The following is a 16,114-nucleotide window of genomic DNA, read 5'->3' on the forward strand; positions in this document are numbered from 1 at the left end:
ATTCGACCCCTGTTGGATCTTCTGAGTGGAGCGGCTGGTGGACTTTCTGGTGCTGGTGCTTCCTGCTGATCCGGATCATCAACTTCAGCATCATACTCTTGCTGCTGTTGGGGAGCATCTTCTTCACCTGCACCACAATGTACCTCATCTTGTACATCTTCTGCATCTAGTTCAACTTGCACAGGAACTGGGTCAGAATCAATCATGTCTTGCTACTGCTGAGAAGGAACCTGCCCTTTTGTCTTGACAATATCCTCAATTGTTTGGTCTTCTACAACCACAACATCATGGCTTCTCAAAACTTTCCTTGCTATAAGGTCAAACAGCTTGTAGCCAAACTCATCACCTCCATAGCCAAGAAAGATGCACTGTCGTGTCTTCGAATCAAGCTTTGGCCTTTCATCTTGAGGAATATGAACAAAGGCCTTGCACCCAAAAACTTTTAGGTGGTCGTATGAGATGTCCTTATCACACCAAACCCTGTTAGGAACATCTCCCTGCAAAGGATAACTAGGTGACAAATTAATAAGATAAACTGCATTCATCAAAGCCTCACCCCAAAAGTGTTTACATAGCTTTGCACTTGACAACAAACATCTAACTCTCTCCACAATTGTCTTGTTCATCCTCTTAGCAAGCCCATTCAGCTGTGGTGTCTTCGAGGGAGTTCACCAGATCTGCAATCAACTATAAAGCAGACAATCAGAATCACCTTGGCTATCTGCCTCCCCTCAAAGTCATCAAGAAATCTTTTGAACTAGTTGAGGGCAAAGGCAAGTCTGTAATTAATGAAGGAAATCGGCCACAGGATGGTCAATTTCGCAAGGCTGCATCCTACTCCTCATATGATGACACTGCCACACAAGAATCTGACGGTAGAGCAAAACCACAAAGTCCAACTGCCCCGAGGGTGATGACTAACAGGGAGCTTCTCCTCAGCCTTCATTAGAAAGTTGATCAAAACCATAAGTGGGTTAAACGCCAGTTTGGATCTATTGTGAAAACCCTCAATGATACTGAAAATGCAATGAAGAAAAATCACTATTATCTTAATGAGGTATTTTATCGCACCTCAGCCATATTGTCACATCTCAAGACTCGTGAGGAACTCAAAGAACTGGAATTCACTCAAGACTTTGATTGGTCATGGCCACCAAAGAAGAAATTCAAGAAGATCCCAGTTCCTGACCTGGTGGACAACTCATATTCCTCATTCCGATCTGCTGGTTCTGATGAAGAACCTGCTGATACTGCAACAGGTCCAACCAGGAAGACTGGCACGAAGAATGCAGACGCCTCTCCTCCACCAAAGAAGTAAAGTTCTTCATGGGAGTTAGTCCTCAGTTTCGTCCCTTTCCTTCACTTGATGACAAAGGGGGACAAATATGAGAGTTAGTCTTCAAGCGGGTCAAATTTATGGGCTTATAAACTCTATTAAGTTACAAACTCTTGTTTCTTCTGAAGTATTTGATGTAATGAGTTGTAACTTAAGCCCGATGGTGTTCTCACACTTTTGAACGTTTTTCCTCGCATGCTTATTCCTCAAGTTAATTAATGCATGCATGATGAAATTCGTCAAACGCCATTTTTCATCACGCATTTCACATTCCTCATACTACATGTCAAATGCATGCATGAATTACAAGATACATGGGGAGATCTCCATGATATATAGCATCAATGTGCATTTGCTGTCCAATGCAAATTCCTCAAAATATGCACATATTTAGGGGTAGTTTCTCTGTATATTGCCTTCAAATTCCTCAAACTTAGTGCTTACATTTCATATTATTACCCCCATTGAAAACTTAATCTATTTGTCATCAACCACCAAAAAGGGGGAGATTGTAAGTGCATCTAGTGCCCCTTAGTGATTTTGGTGGTTTGAAGACTTATAGGTTAAGAGACTGATATGTTCGTAAGTGTACGCATGCTCTATAAGTAGCTGAAGAGTTTGAGTTATTGGAAGAATATTGACACCTAAAAATGTATGTCTTCGGGTGAAGACTTTGGTAATTCCTTGAAGACTTTGATCGCGAAGAAATTGTGAAGAAATTGGTATTCCTCATGAAGGTATTAAAGATGAGGAATTCGGTGTGTCCCTAAGAAAATACACTGAAGACTTTGAAGCTTGAAGATTTACTCTTTCTGTTCCATTTTCTTTATTGTTGAGTCATAGGAACACCATACTGTTAAAGGGGGTCGAGGTAAAACAATGAAACGAATTTCCTCATGATGCTCAACCCAAACCTACACCGGCCAAATCCTCAAAGTGAGGAACATCGGAGACATGAGGACTTTCACAGTTGAAAGTTTCGACCGTTGGTGCGCCACGCGCCACCTAACCAAAATCTTATCCACCCAACGGTCATATCATGTGACAGCCCGAGACCGACGTTCCAGAAGGTTCCCCCTTTTATTCCGTTTTCGTCGTGTGATTATTTTTATTTGTCGCATCATCATCGCATCATTCGCATCATCAGCATTGCATCGGTATCCCGTTGCCGCCAGTTTTCAAAACTTGTATCCGTTATTAAGTGTTGGTTCTCTCCGTGTTCGTCGTTGCCCGTGTTGAGCCCGACCACACACGCACACACCCGCGGCATCGATCAAATCCTTTTTTTTCAAAGTGTGTATAAAACTTTCTCTCATTGGGTTGAAACTTGGCGTGCGGTCTTAATATAATATAGGTAGGCCGCCTACCAAATTTCGTCGAAATCGGAGTCTATCTGGTACCCGAGCGGTCGACCGTAGCGGCACCGTATTTGGTCTATCATCGGACGTTTTTCCGTGTTTTAAAATTTCGTTGCCAGGTGTCGTTTCCCTCTCTTCCCGGGCTAGCCTACTCTACTCGGCCACTTAACCCGTCCCCGCGTGCGAGACCGTCCGATTTAGATCGCGCGGTTGAAACCGAGGCGAAAAACTGCTAAACCTAGCCCCCCAATTGTTATAAATAGACCCCCATGCCATTTTTAGACCCCCTATCTCTCTCCCTTGAAATCCGTGCCCCCATCAAACCCTAGCCGCCACCTCCTCCCTCTCTCTCCTCCTCAGCGCTCCAGGCCCGCCGAGCCCAGATCGGGCCCGACCGAGCCCATCTGGCCGCCGCGCCGCCGCTTGGGAGCCAGCCGGCCTCCCTGCCCCGAGCTCCTCCCTGCCGAGCTGCCCCTCGCCGCACCGTCGCTGTCCGGCCCGGATCCGGCGAGGTCCGGCCGGATCTGCCGCCTCCGCCGCCCCGGAGCTCCTCGGCTGCCTTCCCTCGTCCTTGCCCCGTCAGCGCTCGCCGTCCCGTCGCCGCCATGCCTGGCTCGCGTCCAGGTCTGGGACGGGGAGCGAGCCCCTGCGCGTCGCCCGTTGTCGCCAGGTTGGCCGTTGCCTAGAGCAACCGCACCGGCCCAGCTCGCATCCCGTCCGCCCCCAAGCCTCGGCCCAGCTCCTCCCATCGGCCTCTCGCAGCTCCAGGCCGGCATCCTTCCCCGCCGTCCTCGGCCTTGGCCCGCGAGGTGAGCCGCCTCTCACCCCTGTATTCCTCACCCTAGGCGCTAGTTAATTTTAGCGCTTGCCCTGTTAAGCCCATGATCGATTTCGGCCCATTAGAATTTTAGGATTTTCGGATTTATTATTTCAGAATATATTCAATATCTCAAACGCCCGTAGAATTTAATCCGTATGTCGGATCGGAGCGATTTATATATGTAACTCGTGTAGAATTTTGCGTAGATTATGATTTTACAACTTGCATGCATGTTTGGAGTGGTTTGATCCGCCGTTTGCATAGATTTGCGTGTTGTCCTAATAGGGAGTTATCCCGTATTTATTTTTGTGCGTGTCCGGTTTGTGCAAACCCCATAGATAAAATCCTCATGTTTTTAGGGACTTTTTCCATGTATTTTAGAGTGGTTGTTTGCATGTTTGCATGTAGGATTCCGTCGCTAGATTGTTATACCATGTTTAGGACATAATTTCGCATATTCATGTGGCGATATTTTTATTTTGCAACCCCATATATTATATATGTTTTCGGGGTAGAAAAATCCATAAAATTTAACTGTGCATTTAGTTTTAGCTTTTGAGCAAGTTAGCGCGTGATATTTTGCCATGTTGCCCTTTTGTTTATTTTGTGGATTTAATCCATGCATGATATGAATGAGTTGTCAACTAGAGATATGCCCTTGGATGTGTAGACTAGCCTGTGGTAATTTTGGTTGCAATAGAAATCCATGTTTAGGTGTGGTTTGCTTGTTCTCAACATGCTAGAAATTTGTGCTTATTTGGAGATGGTGAAATATTTCTAAGTCTGAAATCTCTTATATTTTGTTACTATCTTGTCATGAGTTTATCTGGTGATCTGTAGCTCTTTTGAGGTTGTGCAATGGAGTTAGTTATATTCCTTAAGATTATATAGCATGCTGTCAATTTCCATGCCATTTTGGATCCCTGTAGCTCATAGTTCTGTTGCTGTCAATATGCCTTCAGATCGAAAACTGCACTGTCATAAACGGATATTTTCACTAAGTCTGAAACTGTGTGTGAGAAGCCATTTTGTGAGTTCTTTTCCTAGTGATCCATGCTTCCATGATAAATGTTATTAGTTGTATGTTGTAGTGCATCTTGACATATATTGCGTCATGCCTTGTTTGAGCATTTTGGATTTGTGTAGCTAGTTGTTCGAGGGCGTAGAAAATGCTATGTGACTGATTTTGGCAGATTGTAGTGATTTCTTGTTTAGCTCGTAGTTGTTGAACTGTTGCTCCGTTTTGATCATGTCCTATATGAAACTTGCTTAGAATCTCGTGTAGTTTCACATTGTCTTGTTGGTTGTATATTTTGAAATGCTTGTGACTGTTGTTGCACACATATTGCATTCATGTCATCATATCTTGCTGTGTTCGTATCTTTTGAACCGTAGCTCCGTTGGAGATGTTCTCTATGTGTAAATTGATTAAAACGACGCGTAGAATCACAAGAACCTATTTATTTTGCTGTTTAACAAACATTTAAACATGTTAGCTCAGATCTGGACAGAATTGTAAATTAACATATGGGGTCAGTTCGGAGATACTATAAGTCGTTTCCGACCTCATTTAAAATGCCTAGATAGGTATTTTAGTTACGCTTCACCTCTTGCCATGTTAACAAATATTTAATATTGCCGTGTACCTAATCGGGATAGAACTAAATAATTCGTATATGGAGTTTCGTCAATATGCAACTCGTTGCATAATGAACTTCACTTAATGTGTAGTAGTTGATTGTTGTGAATTGACATGCCATGTCTTGCATATATTCAACTCATCATGCATCATATGTGGATTGCATCTTGTCGTGCATGTGCCGTGGTGAATATCGTGTGTTGATGCTTGTTTTCGGTTTCCTTCGTCTCGACAGAGTTCCGCAAGCATGTCGGAAAGTGAGGACCCGTTCGACTACATCGGTTCGTCTACTTCACGGAGTCGTTCTTCTTCTCATCGAGATCTCAGGCAAGATGACCATTTCCCCATATACCATTACTATCATTGCCATGCTAGTTTCTATCGTTATGTCTCGTTGCTTACCACCTGTTAAATATCAGCCTCCCAACATTGCCAGGAAAACCTTCAACCTGTTCACAACCTAGCAAACCACTGATTGGCAATGTTACCGCTTGATTAACCATGTCTTAGCGTTGCTAGTTGCAGGTGCAATTGCTTCCATGTGATAACGTGGGTTCCCTGTTATATCACCATATTAATTGCTATTTAACTTAATGCACCTATATACTTGGTAAAAGGTAGAAGGCTTTGCCTTTCTAGCCTAGTGTTTTGTTCCACCTTTGCCCCCTTAGTTTCGGCTACCGGTGTTATGTTCCATAATTGAGTGCTCCTAACATGATCGGGGTTGTTATGGGGACCCCCTTGATAATTCATTTTAGATTAAAGCTGGTCTGGCAAGGCCCAACATTGGTACTATATTTGCCCAACATAATAATTTTGTTAATACTGAAAGCATAGGGCGTCATGAACTTGAGGAGTAATTCTACATAATATAGGGAGGGCCAGTAATGATGGTGCTGGTCCAAAACAGAGCCACTTGTGGGGCCACCCAGGGCAACTCGGGGGATGTCTATCCATCCACCGTACGTAGTGCTCATCCGTTGTGTCCTGAGAACGAGATACGCGGCTCCTATCAGGATCATCGACACGCCGGGCGGCCTTGCTGAATTAGTTTTACCTTTGACGAATTTCTTGTGCATCGAGATTCCGGTGATACTTTGGGTAATCTCAGAGTTGAGGTTTTCCACTAAGGAGTCTGACGAGATCGCGGGCTTCGTGATCGAGGATTTCTATGCGACTTGTGGTAATTTGTGATGGATTAGTTGGAGCACCCCTGCAGGGTTAAATATTTCGGAAAGTCGTGCCCGCGGTTATGTGGCAACGTGGAAACTTTGTTTAACACTGATTCTAGAGAACTTGAAGTTAACGTAATTAAAACTTGCCAACTGAGTGTGTAACCGTGATTGTCTCTTTCTCGAGTTCGTTCTCCGATCGAGGACATGGTGGGGTTATGTCTGACGTAAGTAGGTGTTGAGGATCATTCATTTGATCACGAGTAGTTCACGTCCGCTATGCGTAGACCATCCCCCTCTTTATTCTTGTACTCGTAAGTTAGCCACTAAATAAATGCTTAGTCGCTTGCTGCAGCCTCACCACTTAACCATACCTCACCTATTAAGCTTTCCTAGTCTTGATACCTTTGGAAATGAGATTGTTGAGTCCCCTGTGGCTCACAGATTACTACAACACCAGTTGCAGGTACAGGTAAAGGATATTAAGACGTGAGCGCGGTGATTGTTCATTTGGAGTTTCTTCTTCTTCGTCATCGATCTAGGATGGGTTCCAGGCTAGCAACCTGGGATAGCAAGGATGGACGTCGTTTTATTTTCTCGTTTGTTTTCGTCCGTAGTCGGGCCCTGCTCTTCTTTGTGATATTTATGTATTGTACTGATGTGACTCTAATGTAGCTTGTGGCGAGTGTAAGCCAATTATATATATCTCATCTTTTCAGTACATGTACTTGTAATGATATCCATTCTTGCAAAACCACGAGATGCGCTTCTATACTTGATGAGGCCCTCGTGCCAAATTAAGGATAGGGTCGCATCCTGGGCGTTACAAGTTGGTATCAGAGCCGTACCGACCTAGGAGCCCCCTTGATTGATCGAACTTGGTCGAGTCGAGTCTAGTGAAAAATTGCTTTGAGTTTAGTTATATACCGGAGAGTAGGATTCTTTTTTCTCCACTTCTATGCTCTGGTGAGGAATCTTGACGTAATAATTTAAGTCTACTCCTCTTCTCACTCAAAATTTTTTAGGATCACGCGGATATTTTTGGAATCTATATGATGTTGATGTGACGGAGTTCTGTCTTGGTGCCTCCTGTCTGACTTGATTTCTTCAGGGGAGTTGAGCTCTAGGGGATTCTTTAGTACATCGTTATCATTCAGATTTCTTAGTATCTCAGAACGAAGGATGTTCGAAATTGCTTGAATACTAATAGTGGCGAGAGGAGTACGGCTTCCCCAGTACTAGTGTAGAGAGTTCCGGATGTATTGCCATACTTTGTATCATTATGATTACGAGTGTCTGAAATAGATGAAGTTTTGAGATTCTGGTTATGTGCTGACGGATGTGATACACTGGACGGGTTAGTATAGGAGTTGAGTGATATATTACTCCTTGTATCCGTGGACCAGATTGCATTACCAGAAATTTCGGGAGTTCTTAGGTGAGAATTCAAGTAGTTGCTTATAGGACAATCTTCCAACAAATGCATGTTGTTAGGTTGGGGTTCGACATCTAGTGGATTCGTTTGTTCATGGTCGACTTACAGCGGTTCTCGTTGTGTCTTAAAGAGTCCTTGTAGCTTGCTACGACTCGGGGACGCTTCGTATGTCATGTGCACTACCTTGTACACGACGGCTACTGTAAGGATCGAGCCCGTGCGATCCTGTCCACGAAAATATCGAGCGAAATCTCTCCCATGAATTTGTTCTGGCTTGTCTCGTAAGCCTCACCCTTTGTTTTGTTGGAATATGGTAATTCGAGTTGCTTCGATGTCAAATGGTGAATTCATATCTTTTCCAAGAGGTGTTCTCATATTTTTTATGGGAGTGCAATTTCCTTGCTCCGTCAAGTGTGTTTTCAATACTTGTCAACCGGAGTCGTCATATCAATTCCTTTTCAACCGGTGTGCTTCCTTTCAAGTCAATTCAATCCTCTCCAATTTGCAAGATCATTCTCTCATTTATTTCTGGAGTTCTTCTCATTTGTCCCAAGTTGTCTTTGTTTTTCCCGCCCACCCACCCTTTTCTTCACTGATTCAATTTTCATCCAAGTGTCTTCTTTTAATTGTTGCTTCCGCTATCTCTTCTTCCTTTTGTAGATGGTGATTCTTTGTGAAGATTCTTAGGAGCTTCTTGTTCATCTTTATTCATTCTTGTTATCTTTTCAGGTGAATTCAGTTCAGTTATCCGTGTCGTCATATCCTTTTCATCCTTTTAAATTCTTTCCCTTGTTGAAAAATTCTTATCAAGTCTTCTTATGGTCATTTCTCTCTATTCTCTCCGGAGCGTTGAAGTTATCTCACAAGTTCTTGTTTTCAATTCTTTAGATTATTTCAAGGTGCTAACCTCATCAAGTTTTCTTTTTACCGGTGCAATATCTCTTGCTTAGAAATCTTTTCAACGGTGATTTCTGTGAGTGGGCCCATAACCCACAGGTTCTTTTCCAGGATCTTATCTGGCTCTTGTAATCTTTCCGGAGTCCTCTAATTCTTTTCAACTATGACGTAAGTATGAATTTCATCAGTCATATTCCTTATCCAAGATCTATTCAAATTCATTCTCTTCATTTGGCTCAACCTTTCATTCTTCGTTATTCCGGAGTGTCTCAGTTATTCTTGGTGGTGTTCTCCTCATCATTTTCAGCTTGGAAGACCGAAGGAGCGTTTCTCTCAAATCTTGGTCCATTCTCTTGATGATTCATCATTTCAGCCTTGTGGCATCATCTTGGATTATTCCCAATCATGAGAAATCCCTTTCTTGCTATCCGGTGCATTTCAGATTCGTTTCATTCTTGATCCTCCGAAGGCCATCATTTCAGAAGATTCTTCATTCTCAGCTTTCAGCTTTCATCCTCAATTCTTCTCAATTGTTGTCTCTTCGTTCGTCTCTCAATTATTCTGGTGCCTTGTTCATTTTTTATTAGGTGGCTCATGATCTTGTCGTTCTCATGTATCTCCATTCATTCGTGTTGTATCCCCATTCATTCTAATTCTTACCGATGTCTCCTTATAGACTCTTCAAGTTTGTGCTCATATATCTCTCCTCAATCTTTTCAAGAAGAATAAGTGGCATGCTAAATCCGTTGCTTGTCATCAATTAAACTTGATGAAGGATAAGCATAACATAATTCTTATTCTTGTTCATAATGATTTGAATTCTTCTTCCGCAGTGGCTCATGATATAAATTCTTTGTTCTCAAGATGTTCTTCAATGATTCTTGTGGTAGTAGTTCTCATTTTCTTCTTCGTTCTTTCTTGCCAGGAGCTAGTTTCTATTCTTTCTAACGGAGGCCTTGCGATGTTGCTCTCCTCAATCTATCTTCTTGTTCTATTAAGATCATATTGTTCCCTTGTTCAATTTAGTTAGTTTGTTGTGAATTGTCTCAAGGTCTGTCCATCTTATCAAATTTTTGTCCCCCTTTCCTACTGAAGTGCTGCCGAAATTTTGTTTGAATTCTTGCTTGTTCCTCATGTCATTCTTCATCTCTTTGCAACCTTCAAGGATCGCTGGTTTCACTCGTTGTCTAAGAAGCGACTAGGATTTACCTCTTGCTTTCTCTTCCTCTTCACCTTTTCATTCTTGGATCTTGGGTCGAGATCCTCTTGTAGTGTAGGAGAGTTGTGACAGCCCGAGACCGACGTTCCAGAAGATTCCCCCTTTTATTCCGTTTTCGTCATGTGAATATTTTTATTTGTCGTATCATCATCGCATCATCAGCATTGCATCGGCATCCCGTTGCCGCCAGTTTTCAAAACTTGCATCCGATTAGTTTCCGGTTCTCTCTATGTTCGTCGTTGCCCGTGTTGAGCCCGACCACGCACGCACGCGCCCGCGGCATTGATCAAATCCTTGTTTTTAAAAGTGTGTATAAAACTTTCTCTGATTGGGTTGAAACTTGGTGTGTGGTCTTAATATATTATAGGTAGGCCGCCTCCCAAATTTCGTCGCAATCGGAGTCCTTCTGGTACCCGAATGGTTGACCGTAGCGGCACCGTATTCGGTCTATCGTCGGACGTTTTTCGGTGTTTTAAAATTTCGTTGTCGGGTGCCGTTTCCCTCTATTCCCCGGCTAGCCTACTTTATACGTCCAATTAACCCGTCCCTGCGTGCGGGACCGTCCGATTTAGATCGCGCGGTTGAAACCGGGGTGAAAAACTGCTAAACCTACCCCCCCCCCAATTGTTATAAATAGACCCCATGCCATTTTTAGACCCCCTCTCTCTCTCCCTCCTTCAAAATCCGTGCCCACCATCAAACCCTAGCCGCCACCTCCTAACTCTCTCTCCTCCTCAGAGCTCCAGGCCCGTCGAGCCCAGATCGGGCCCGGCTGAGCCCATCTGGCCGCCGCGTCGCCGCCTGGGAGCCAGCCGGCCTCCCTGCCCCGAGCTCCTCCCTGCCGAGCTGCCGCTCGCCGCGCCGCCGCCGTCCGGCCCGGATCCGGCGAGGTCCGGGCGGATCTGCCGCCTCCACCGCCCCAGAGCTCCTCGGCCGCCTCCCCGCGTCCTCGCCCCGTCGGCGCTCGCCGTCCCGTCACCGCCATGCGTGGCTCGCGTCCAGATCAGGGACGGGGAGCGAGCCCCTGCGCGTTGCCCGCTGTCTCCAGGTGGGCCTCCGCCCAGAGCGACCGCACCGGCCCAGCTCGCATCCCGTCCACCCCCAAGCCTCGGCCCAACTCCTCCCATCGGCCTCCCGCAGCTCCAGGCTGGCCTCCTTCCCCGTCGGCCTCCCGCAGCTCTAGGCCGGCCTCCTTCCCCGTCGGCCTCCCGCAGCTCCAGGTCGGCCTCCTTCCCCGCCATCCTCGGCCTTGGCCCGTGAGGTGAGCCGCCTTTGACCCCTCTATTCCTCGCCCTATGCGCTAGTTAATGTTAGCGCTTGCCCTGTTAAGCCCATGATCGATTTAGGCCCGTTAGAATTTTAGGATTTTCAGATTTATTAATTCAGAATATATTCAATATCTCAAACGCCTGTATAATTTAATCCGTATGTCGGATCAGAGGGATTTATATATGTAACTCATGTAAAATTTTGCGTAGATCATGATTTTACAACTTGCATGCATGTTTGGAGTGGTTTGATCCGCCGTTTGCATAGATTTGTGTGTTGTCCTAATAGGGAGTTATCCCGTATTTATTTTTTTGCATGTACGGTTTGTGCAAACCCCATAGATAAAATGCTCATGTTTTTAGGGACCTTTTTCCATGTATTTTAGAGTGGTTGTTTGCATTTTTGCATGTAGGATTCCATCGCTAGATTGCTATACCATGTTTATGACATAATTTCGCATATTCGTGTGGCGATATTTTTATTTTGTAACCCCACATATTATATATGTTTTCGGAGTAGAAAAATCCATAGAATTTAACTGCACATTTAGTTTTAGCTTTTGAGCAAGTTAGCACGCGTGATATTTTGTCATGTTGCCCTTTTGTTTATTTTATGGGATTTAATCTGTGCATGGTATAAATAAGTTGTCAACTAGAGATATGCCCTTAGATGTGTAGGCTAGCCTCTGGTAATTTTGGTTGGAATAGAAATCCATGTTTAGGTGTGGTTTGCTTGTTCTCAACATGCTAGAAAATAGTGCTTATTTAGATATGCTAAAATATTTCGAAGTCTGAAATTTGTTATATTTTGTTGTTGTCTTGTCATGAGTTTATCTGGTGATCTGTAGCTCTTTTGAGGTTGGTGCAATGGAGTTAGTTGTAGTCCTTAAGATTCTCTATCATGCTGTCAATTTTCATGCCATTTGGAGCAATGTAGATTATAGTTTTGTTGCTGTCAATATGCCTTCAGATCGAAAACTGCACTGTCATAAACGGATATTTTCACTAAGTCTGAAACTGTGTGTGAAAAGCCATTTTGTGAGTTCTTTTCCTAGTGATCCATGCTTCCATGCTAAATGTTATTAGTTGTATGTTGTAGTGCATCTTGACCTATATTGCCTCATGCCTTGTTTGAGCATTTTGGATTTGTGTAGCTAGTTGTTCGAGGGCGTAGAAAATGATATGTGGTTGATTTTGGCAGATTGTAATGATTTCTTGTTTAGCTCGTAGTTGTTGAACTGTTGCTCTGTTTTGATCATGTCCTATATGGAACTTGCTTAGAATCTCGTGTAGTTTCATATTGTCTTGCTGGTTGTATGTTTTGAAATGCTTGTGACTGTTGTTGCACACATATTGCATTCATGTCATCATATCTTGCGGTGTTCATATCTTTTGAACCGTAGCTCCGTTGGAGATGTTCTCTATGTGTAAATTGATTAAAACGACGCGTAGAATCACAAGAACCTATTTATTTTGCTGTTTAACAAACATTTAAACATGTTAGCTCAGATCTGGACAGAATTGTAAATTAACATATGGGGTCAGTTCGGAGATACTATAAGTCGTTTCCGACCTCATTTAAAATGCCTAGATAGGTATTTTAGTTACGCTTCACCTCTTGCCATGTTAACAAACATTTAATATTGCCGTGTACCTAATTGGGATAGAACTAAATAATTCATATGTGGAGTTTCGTCAATATGCAACTCGTTGCATAATGAACTTCACTTAATGTGTAGTAGTTGATTGTTGTGAATTGACATGCCATGTCTTGCATATATTCAACCGATCATGCATCATATGTGGATTGCATCTTGTCGTGCATGTGTCGTGGTGAATATCGTGTGTTGATGCTTGTTTCCGGTTTCCTTCGTCTCGACAGAGTTCCGCAAGCGTGTCGGAAAGTGAGGACCCGTTCGACTACATCGGTTCGTCTGCTTCACGGAGCCGTTCTTCTTCTCAGCGGGATCTCAGGCAAGATGACCATTTCCCCAGATACCACTACTATCATTGCCATGCTAGTTTTACCGTTTCTATCGTTATGTCTCATTGCCTACCACCTGTTAAATATCAGCCTCCCAACATTGCCAGGAAAACCTTCAACCTGTTCACAACCTAGCAAACCACTGATTGGCTATATTACCGCTTGCTTAACCATGTGTTTGCGTTGCTAGTTGCAGGTGCAATTGCTTCCATGCGATAACATGGGTTCCCTGTTATATCACCATATTAATTGATATTTAACTTAATGCACCTATACACTAGGTAAAAGATGGAAGGCTTGGCCTTTCTAGCCTAGTGTTTTATTCCACCTTTGCCCCCTTAGTTTCGGCTACCGGTGTGTTATGTTCCATAATTGAGCGCTCCTAACACGATCGGGGTTGTTATGGGGACCCCCTTGATAATTCGTTTTAGATTAAAGCTGGTCTGGCAAAGCCCGACATTGGTACTATATTTGCCCAACATAATATTTTTTTTAATACTGAAAGCATAGGGCGTCATGAACCCGAGGAGTAATTCTACATAATACAGGGAGGGCCAGTGCTGATGGTGCTGGTCCAAAATAGAGCCACTTGCGGGGCCACCTGGGGCAACTCGGGGGATGTCTATCCGGCCACCATACGTAGTGCTCATCCGTCGTGTCCTGAGAATGAGGTACGCGGCTCCTATCGGGATTGTCGACACGTCGGGCAGCCTTGCTAGATTAGTTTTACCTTTGACGAATGTCTTGTGCATCGGGATTCCGGTGATGCTTTGGGTAATCTCAGAGTTGAGGTTTTACACTAAGGAGTCTGACTAGATCGCGGGCTTCGTGATCGAGGATTTCTATGCGGCTTGTGTTAATTTGTGATGGATTAGTTGGAGCACCCCTGGAAGGTTAAATCTTTCGGAAAGCCATGCCCGCGTTTATGTGGCAACGTGGAAACTTTGTTTAACACTGGTTCTAGACAACTTGAAGTTAACTTAATTAAAACTTGCCAACTGAGTGTGTAACCGTGATTGTCTCTTTCTCGAGTTCTTTCTCCGATCGAGGACACGGTGGGGTTATGTCTGACGTAACTAGGTGTTCAGGATCATTCATTTGATCACCAATAGTTCACGTCCGCTATGCATAGACCATCTCCCTCTTTATTCTTGTACTCGTAAGTTAGCCACTAAATAAATGTTAGTCGCTTGCTACAGCCTCACCACTTAACCATACCTCACCTATTAAGCTTTGCTAGTCTTGATACCTTTCGAAATGAGATTGTTGAGTCCCCTGTGGCTCATAGATTACTACAACACCAATTGCAGGTACATGTAAAGGATATTAAGATGTGAGCGCGATGATTGTTCATTTGGAGTTTCTTCTTCTTCGTCGTTGATCTAGGATGGGTTTCAGGCCGGCAGCCTGGGATAGCAAGGATGGACGTCATTTTCTTTTCTCGTTTGTTTTCATCCGTAGTCGGACCCTGCTCTTCTTTGTGATATTTATGTATTGTACTGATGTGACTCTGATGTAGCTTGTGGCGAGTGTAAGCCAATTCCATATATCTCATATTTTCAGTATTTGTAACGATATCCATTCTTGCGAAACGACGAGATGCGCTTCTATCCCTGATGAGGCCCTCGTGTCAAATTAAGGATAGGGTCGCATCTTGGGCGTTACATATCATTAAGGGCATTTATATATGTCAAATCATGTCGGGATGCTCCCAAGCTATAAATAGCCGCCCCCACAACCACTAGCTGATTGGCTGCTCCGAGAGAAACTAACACTAGTCATTCAGAGCAACCCAAATTCCTCAAATCCTTTGAGCGAAAATCATCAAGTGTGGAAATACCGCAAACACCCAAACCCAAACGAAAACCCAAGTGATTGAGCATCATTGAAGAAGTTATTCATGTGTGGAACCGACGCTTGTTAACTTTGAGGAGTGTGCATCCTCTAGATGGCTATGCGTCATGGTTTAGAGCATCCAACAGTCAATTATGGATCGCCGGGTGACCGAGTTTGTAAGGGTTTGGAAGTCTGCCCTGAAGACTTACCATGAGTGTTGGGCGAGGATTGTGTGTCCTTAGCTCAAGGAGAATACGGTAGGGATTCTGTGTTCTTTGGTTTCAATATCAAGCCGCTTCAGGATCATCAACAACTGTGTTCATCGAGCTACTTGTTCTATTTCCTCAACTCCTTTCATTTCTTTAATTGTATGTTGAAGACTTTCATCTGTACTGTTAGAAGAATATGACTCAAGATTTTCTCTGGATTCCTCACATCAAATTCTTCACCTGCTTATCCTGTACTTGTGACCTATGTAAACGGATTCTCTTAATTCACGCCGAGTACTTTGTTGTAGACGTTTTTGCACTTCTGACTAAGTATTATTTTCGTTGCACTCAATTCATGACTAAGGATTTTCCTTACTAGGACTTTCCTCGATGATGAAATTGTAAAAACCGCCTATTCAAAACCCCCCCCCCCCCCCACCCCCCTCTAGTCGATATAACACACTTTCACTTTGTTGCAAAAATCACCCAAAACGTGTCCGTGGGCTCGCGAGTTGTTAGATCAGGTACAATTTAACGTCGAGCGTGTTTGTCACTTTTGCGACATAGGTTGTGTTGCAGAATTTTTTTTGTAACACACATCATGTTACAAAAAATATTTATAACAAAGCTTGTGTTGCATATATTTTTTCTGCAATAGAGGTATTATTGCAAACCCTTTTTTGCAACACAGGTTATGTTGCAGACATTTTTATCCGCATTGTCACACCGTTATATTGGCACCGCAACATTTCTTACACAAGGACAAAGGGAAAACAGCGATCGAAGCGACCAAAACAAAGAAGACAGGAAGAGAAAAACCTGCCGGGAGAATCCAGAAAAACAACCTGCCGGAGCTGATTTTAGTTAAGCGAAGCAATCCTAACCAATACCATCTCAACCAGATCTAAGATCTGCTGCATCTATGAGAGGTAGTACAGTAC

This window comes from Hordeum vulgare, chromosome 1H (genome assembly GCF_904849725.1).
Source record: "Hordeum vulgare subsp. vulgare chromosome 1H, MorexV3_pseudomolecules_assembly, whole genome shotgun sequence".
In the NCBI taxonomy this organism is placed as follows: domain Eukaryota; kingdom Viridiplantae; phylum Streptophyta; class Magnoliopsida; order Poales; family Poaceae; genus Hordeum; species Hordeum vulgare.